The following is an 8,461-nucleotide window of genomic DNA, read 5'->3' as shown; positions in this document are numbered from 1 at the left end:
ATACTGAGCCACCTCAGTATTCTTGGTGGGAGGTGGATATGACAGGAGAGTTGCAGTGGTTTGCTGTGCAGGGAGTTATCCCGCCACATGGGGGCAGGCCTGCATGGATAGGGTGGACCTGTAACTCATATGGGCAGACTCCTTGGGAAGCAGCTCAGGTTGCAGCCCAGGCTATGCTGCTTAATATCTGTCAGAGGTTTGGTGATGAACTGACGGGAGGACCAGCGACCTCCATTCCCCATGCTGACCCAGCAGCAGCGGAGTGGAAGTAGGCTGATGGTGGTGCGTTGGTCCGAGGTAGGGGAGAGCGAGCTAAGAGTTTTAGTCCTGCTATGAGTGCTATGATGGCTGTGCTCAAGCTGTTCAGTTAGCGAGAGGACACCTATGCCCAGGTGATGGTGGCTGTTCGACAGGCTCAGGAGATGCAACAGAAGGCTGAAAAGCATGCTCGCAAGTTTCACAAGCAAGCTAGGCTCCTGGAGCAAGCTCAGAAGGACGGCAATGACTGGGAAGGCATTGCGGAGTACCGTAGGCAGCAGTGGGTGAAGGCCATTAGGGAAAGAGATCATAAGCAGGATTAGATGAGTCAGTTGGCTAGAGAGAGGGAGACGGTGCAGGAGCGCTTGGTGTAGGTTACTCGTGAGAGGGACACTGCACTCCGTGTGTCGGAGAACAGGCGCCAGGCTTGGGAGATGCACCGGATTCAGTCGCTTGAGTGGGAGAACTATCCGCAGGATCATATTGAGGCTGGTCTTGTGGAGATTCACCGTCTGAACAACTTGCTACACCCTATTCCTCGCCCTGTACCAGTGTATCCAGAGGTGGGACCTCAGGTGATTCTGGCCGATGATGATGGTATGGAGGTCGATGGACCAGCAGTGGTTGCACCACCCTTGCATGAGGACGTGGAGGACGAGGAGCTTGAGCCGGTTAGCGACGAAGATGGAGAGGAGATCTTCGACGCAAACTCGGACGACGAGCCTGGAGTGTAGTGGGTTGTGGGTAGTTGTTATGGGAGGATCTTTTGTAGTTTGTCAGTTAGCAGTGGTGCTGCTGTAATCATGATGTAATCCAGAACCTTGACCTTTGCTTTATGTCATGTACTGTGATGGTATAATAACTCTATGGACCCAATGTGTAACCTTAACATGATCGATCTGTTATGCAGATGTTTTCCGCGTTGTGCATATTACGGATGTCTCTGTCATGTGTTGGTTGGTGATGTTGTTTTGTGGAATTGAATTATTGTGCCTCTTTGTGTAAAGTTATTCTCTCGAATACATTCAGGCATAAATATAAGTTCTTCTACAGCAAGTCTTGTCATCATCAATGCTCACTGACTGTATCTTTACAGATGTCTCGTGGCACTCGAGGTGCGGAACAACGTGCAAACATGAACCCACCCCCTCCTCCTCCACCACCAAATCCAGCTGAGCTAATGCAAATGATGGTGGAAAATCAGAGGATGCTCACTGAGACCATCAATCGGATGGTGAATCAGGGTGGTCGTAATGCACATGAAGGGCCAGCTCCTAACCAGTACAGTAGCTTCAAGGACTTCATGGATACGAAGCCCCTACCTTTCAGAGAGGTCGAAGAACCCCTTCCAGCTGAGGAATGGCTGAACACGGTGGAACAAAAGTTCCGCTTGCTTCGGTTGACTGAAGGTTTGAAGGCAGAGTATGCAGCTCATCAACTGCAAGGTCCAGCAGGCATCTGGTGGAATCAGTATCGGGAAGCTCTTCCAGCCGACACTGTGCTTGACTGGAATCTTTTCCGTGAAGCTTTCAAGGGGCATTTCATTCCTCCTGGTGTCATGGAGATGAAGCATACTGAGTTCATGCAGTTAACCCAGTGTATCAAAACTATGAAGGAGTACCTACATGCTTTCAATCATCTGTCAAGGTATGCTCCTGAGTTTGTGAACACTGAGGCAAAGAAGATTGCTAACTTCAAACGGGGTCTTGGCCCCAAGTTGCTGAAGACTATGGGCCGCACTAAGTGTGCAACTTTTAATGAGTTTGTCAGTGATGCTCTCACTCAAGAGAACTATAACACTGTGTACACTGCGACCAAGACTCGCAAGAGGGCTTTTGAAGCTGGGGCAGGGGCATCTTAGTCCAAGGCTCCAATGGCAGCTAGACCACCGATCCGTGCTCCAAATCCTAACCAGCGGTATCGCCCGCCTGTGAAGAAGAATCAGGCCAAGACGGGTTTCCGCAAGGGTTACTCCATTGCTCTTCCTAGGGGTAACACGGGTCCCAACTATGGCAAGACTCCACCTGCCAACCGTCCGTGCTAGAACTGCAATCAGACCGGGCATTGGCAGAGCAACTGTCCTTACCCGCCAAAGAATGTCAACCAAGGGAACGTCCGACAGGGGCGTGTTCACTACACCACTGTAGAAGCAATCCCTGCTGGTGAGGTAGTTACGGCTGGTAAGTTTCTGGTTAACCAATGTGATGCACTTGTGCTTTTTGATTCAGGAGCATCGCATTCTTTTGTGAGTTCAGACTTTGTGTCTAAGCATAATCTCACGGCAAATACACTTGATAAGGGTAGTTATTGCATTAGTGCTGCTGGGAATGATATTTCTACCAATCAAGTGGTTTATGGGGCAACTCTGGAGATTGGAAGCCGTCAGTTTCTTACTGATCTGATTGTTTTACCCGGTGTGGGCATAGATGTAATACTGGGTATGAATTGGATGAGTGGTAACGGAGTTCTTATCGACACCACCACTCGTGTAGTGATGTTGAGAGACCCAAGTACCAGGGAAGCGTTCTTAGAGCAACTTCCTCGAGATATCCATATCCGTAGCACTATGAATGCAGTTACAGCTAAGGCCATCCAAGATATTCTGGTGGTGTGTGAGTTCCCGGATGTATTTCCTGATGATTTACCCGGGCTTCCTCCGGATCGGGATGTAGAGTTCAAAATTGAATTGATTCCAGGTACCGCTCCTATCTCTAGAAGACCTTATAGAATGCCACCAAATGAGCTAGCTGAGCTTAAGACCCAGTTGAATGAGTTGTTGAAGAAGGGTCTTATCCGTCCTAGTTCTTCTCCTTGGGGTTGTCCGGCTATCTTTGTGAAGAAGAAGGATCAATCTTTGCGCATGTGTGTGGACTATCGTCCCCTGAATGCGGTGACCATCAAGAATAAATATCCTCTTCCTCGCATTGATATCTTGTTTGATCAGTTGTCTAAAGCTAAGGTATTCTCCAAGATTGATTTGCGATCTGGGTATCATCAGATCAAGATCCGTCCTGAAGATGTGCCTAAGACAGCTTTCTCGACGAGGTATGAGTTGTATGAGTATCTCGTCCGTTGTACGTCCTCTTGTCATGTTGAACGCATGCCTGACACTTAGTTCGCCGGATAACTCGTTCCGACCGTGAAGCCAAGTAATATGACTCAGGCCGGAAGGTCGATAAGTATAAAGTGCGCACTATCGGAGGAAGTGCGGCATGCGGGGGACCATTGGCGTAAGTCCAAAGGCAGGTGAGTTAAAATTCCTGACCTCCCTGGCAGAGTGGTAGCCCTGGGAGTGAGGCGCTTATCGGAACCGCGATTCCTGAATCGTACCAAAGGTGACCCGTTGGCTCTCCGACGGGGGATGCTTGGGTGAGTGTTAGGAATAACCCTCCAGCTGGATAGGAATTCGATTCGAATCGCCGTCTCTCCCGGTCAGTGAGAACTTGACAGAGTAGCGACAAACGTAGCATTCACTAAAGAACTTTGGTTCATGATAATAATGATAGCAAGAAAAGTACATGATGAACTTGATATGGTTATTATTGCTTGTAATAATCAAGTGAAGTGCTTTAGTACAGGTGCTAATCTAGTGGTAGGCTGATGATGAATAAATATGATGCTCTCACAATAATTTAGTTATAATAAAGGCTTTTAGCAAATGTTGAGTCAACCAGCTCTACTTATATATATTAGCCTTGCATGATCCTTGGTGTCTTTTTTGTTTTACTAGACGGGTAAGTCTAGCTGAGTACATTCTCGTACTCAGGGTTTATTCCCACCTGTTGCAGATGATATCTTTTATGATGGCTTCTGCAAGACCTGTCTCCATCCCGCTGGGGATGAGGACTAACCGTTGGGCACGGTTCTCTAACAAACTCGTACCTGCTGCTTTTGGATGGATGGCATGAGACTCTGGCAATAACAAGAACATGTGAACTGAACTTTGGAAAGTGTGTGTGTAATTATTTTGCTTCCGCTACTTCGAACAAGGGTTGTAACAACTTAATAACTCTGATGTGGTGCCGCTTCGACGGCAATGAATGAAGATGTAACATTCGTTGTGTTGTGCTGAATTATTACGATCTTGGTTTGTTGCAAGTTGGTTTGAAGTCCTTCGTGATTTCAATTGACTACCGGGATTATATGGGCTCAAGTTTGGAAACTTGATTGCTTGTCGATCGTTTCTACACTTGAACTCTTATAATTTGGTCGGTTCTGTGACATTAGGCTTAGTAGTTTTTATGAAAATAGTCCGAGAAATCACCAAGGAGCATCGTATGGCCATAAAGCTAGGGGTTTAAATCAAAATGAGCTTTGAATGCTCCCCCTATCTATGGACGAACACAGCGGATGCTCAAAGAGTAACCAAAAAGAAATGATCAACTAACAAGCATGCATATGATATGAGGTGAGATGCAATACTTGAAAGTAAACTAATGCTTGTCAAGTTTGATCCAAGGTTAAGCTTTTTCACACACACAAGGGGGTTATCTTAACCATGTTAGACAAGCCCTACACACAATCTTTTTCAATTTTAGTTTTGGTATGCATGATATGCAATACAAAAGTTATTTACAAGTTTCAACACACAACTTCATTTTTTAGTGAAGTTAGAGAGATCAAGCACATTAAGTTCATTTCTCAACATACAAAACCTAGCTTCATCTAGGGGTTTTGTGAAGATATCCGCCAATTGATTTTCCGTTCCCACATTCTCTAGAGATATGTCACCTTTAGCAACATGATCCCTAAGGAAGTGGTGGTGGATGTCAATGTGTTTTGTGCGAGTGTGTTGAACGGGGTTATTAGCAAGTTTTACGGCACTTACGTTGTCACACAACAAAGGTACTTTGTCTAGTACTACTTCATAGTCTAGCAGAGTTTGTTTCATGTAGAGTATTTGTGCACAACAAGCACCGATGGCAATGTATTCTGCCTCGACCGTTGACAAGGCAACACTATTTTGTTTCTTTGACATCTAAGAGACAAGTGATCTACCTAGGAAGTGGCACCCTCCGGATGTGCTTCTTCTATCAATGCGGCACCCGGCATAATCTGAATCGGAATAGCCTACAAGTTGGAATCTTGCACCTTTGGGATACCACAAACCTAGGCAAGGTGTGTATTTTAGATACCTAAGAATTCTCTTGATGGCAATCAAGTGAGATTACATAGGCATTGCTTGATATCTAGCACACATACACACACTAAACATGATATCGGGCCTAGATACGGTGAGGTAGAGTAGACTTCCTATCATGGAGCGATAGAGAGTCTTGTCAATTGGGTTACCTCCCACATCCAAGTAGAGATGCCCATTTGTTGCCGTGGGAGTCTTGATGGGCTTGCAATCCATCATCTTGAACCTCTTGAGAAGATCTTGAGTGTACTTCTCTTGAGAGATGAAGACTCCTTCCTTCATTTGCTTGACTTGAAATCCTAGGAAGAAGGATAGCTCACCAATCATGGACATCTCATACTCCTTGGACATCAAATCACCAAATTCCTTGCAAAAATCTTCATTAGTAGAGTCAAAGATAATATCATCAACATAAACTTGGTAAATGAAGATTTCCCCATTCATTTTCTTGGTGAAGAGTGTTGTGTCAACTTTCCCAATCTTGAAGCCCTTCTCAATGAGGAAGTCCCTAAGCCTCTCATACCAAGCTCTAGGAGCTTGCTTGAGACCATAGAGAGCCTTGGACAACCGGTAGACATGCTTGGGGTACCTAGGGTCTTCAAAACCGGGGGGTTGCTCAACATAGACAAGCTCATTAATATAGCCATTCAAAAAAGCACTTTTCACATCCATTTGAAATAACTTGATATCATCACTAGATGCATATGCAATTAGGATACGGATTGCTTCAAGTCTTGCCACCGGTGCAAAGGTTTCACCGAAGTCAAGACCTTCCACTTGTGAAAAGCCTTTTACCACGAGCCTTGCCTTGTTGCGCACCACATTGCCTTGATCATCCTTTTTGTTTCGGAAGACCCACTTTGTTCTAATCACTTTTGCATCTTTGGGTCGCTCTTCAAGTGTCCATACTTGGTTGCGAGAGAAGTTGTTCAACTCCTCTTGCATGGTCATGATCCAATCCGCATCATGAAGAGCTTCCTCTATAGTCTTTGGTTCATCTTGAAGAGACACAAAAGCGTGATATTCAATAAATAAAGCATGTCCAGAGCATGTAGTTACACCACGTGATGGACTCCCGATGATGAGATCTTGAGAGTGATCTTCTTGGCACCACTTGAGGGTTGGTTGGGGAGCATCAACATCTTGTGCTTGTGCCACCGCTTGTTCATGAGTGACTTGGGTGCCTTCATGAGCATCTCTCACATCCTTGTCTTCATCTTGATGTACATGTGAGGTGGATGGTGGCTCAATGACTTGCACATCATCATGTTCTTTAGGCTTGATGTCTCCCACCGGCATGTTCTTCATGGCATCCCTCAATGGTTCACCACCTAGATCATCAAGATTATCACTTGCTCCTTGGGAGCCATTAGTTTCATCAAATTCAACATCAAATGTTTCTTCAACCATGTTTGTGGCATGGTTAAAGACCCTATATGCTTTGGACTTTGATGAATTGCCAGCCAAGTAGCCAATGTCACATCTTCTTTGGAACTTGCACAAGTGTTGGCGCTTCTTGTAGATGTAGCATTTGCACCCAAACACTCTAAAGAATGAGACATCGGGCTTCTTCCCATTGAGCAACTCATATGGTGTCTTCTCTAGGAACTTGTGAGGAAAGAGCCGGTTTGATGCATAGCATGCGGTGTTGATTGCCTTGGCCCACATCTTCTCTTAAGTGTTGTACTCATCTAGCATTGTTCTTACCAAGGTGATCAATGTCCGGTTCTTTCTTTCTACAACCCCATTTTGTTGTGGTGTGTATGTTGAGGAGAACTCATACTCTTCAATGTTGGTGTTGTCAAATTCCTTGCCATTGTCACTTCTAATTTTCTTGATCTTAACATCAAATTGATTTTGGGCATTCTTTGCAAACTTCTTGAATATGGATGCAACTTCGGCCTTGTCTTGTAAGAAGAATGTCCAAGTGTACCGGGATAAATCATCAACTATGACCAAGCAATATTTGTTGCCTCCAAGACTAGCATATGTGGTTGGTCCAAATAGATCCATGTGAAGTAGCTCAAGCACTCTTGAAGTAGAGAGATAGGCCTTGGTTGGATGAGTGTTTGCAACTTGCTTGCCCGCTTGACATGCACTACAAAGCTTGTCTTTTTCAAATGTCACATCCTTCAAGCCTCTAATCAATTCTTTCTTCATCAACTTCTTGAGTGTGCCCATTCCAACATGTGCTAACCTTCTATGCCATAACCAACCAAGTGAGGTCTTGGTGAATAAGCACGTCTTGACATCAACTTCATCAGATGAGAAATCAACTACATATAAGTTGCTGTGTCGGAAGCCTTTGAATATCACTTCATTGTCATCCTCCTTGGTCACAATTACCTCCTTCTTCTTGAATAGGCATTCAAATCCAACATCACAAAGTTGTCCCACTGAGAGCAAGTTGAAACTCAATGATTGCACATAGAGCACATTGGTGATGGAGTTGTCATTTGATATTGCAACTTTTCCTAGACCCTTGACCTTGCCTTTTGAGTTGTCACCAAATGTGATCTTCTCTTGGTTGTCAACATCTTCATCTTCATCAAGAGAGGTGAACATCCGGGGATCTCCGATCATATGTTGAGTGCAACCACTATCAATTACCCAATGTGATCCACCGGTCTTGTAGTTCACCTACACACAAGAGATCAAGCTTGAGATTTAGGGACCCACATTTGCTTAGGGCCCTTGACCTTCTCTACTAGTTGCTTTGGCACCCAAATCTTATTTGGCCTTTGCTTGTCGGGTGGCCCCACGAAGCTAACCTTGACCTTGCCACTCTTGTCTTTCCTTACAATGTAGTGAGCATTGAAGGCAAATGGTCTTGCATGCTTGGGCAAGGGTGGTGGTAGTGGTGCCTTACACTCATGAGCAAAGTGTCCTTCTTGACCACACTCAAAGCATCTCTTTGGCTTTGGCTTGCTTGGTTGATCATGAGTGGCTAGTGACTTGAAGAGCTTGTAGCCAATCCCACTCTTATCCATCTTCATGACGGTGTTCATGAAAAGCTCACTTTGAAGGTCCTTTCCTTTTGTGAACTTTGCTAATCCCATGGTT

The sequence above is a fragment of the Sorghum bicolor genome, chromosome 7 (assembly GCF_000003195.3).
Source record: "Sorghum bicolor cultivar BTx623 chromosome 7, Sorghum_bicolor_NCBIv3, whole genome shotgun sequence".
Taxonomy (NCBI): Eukaryota; Viridiplantae; Streptophyta; class Magnoliopsida; order Poales; family Poaceae; genus Sorghum; species Sorghum bicolor.
The sequence above is the reverse complement of the archived record's forward strand: the minus strand, read 5'-3'. Positions refer to the sequence as shown.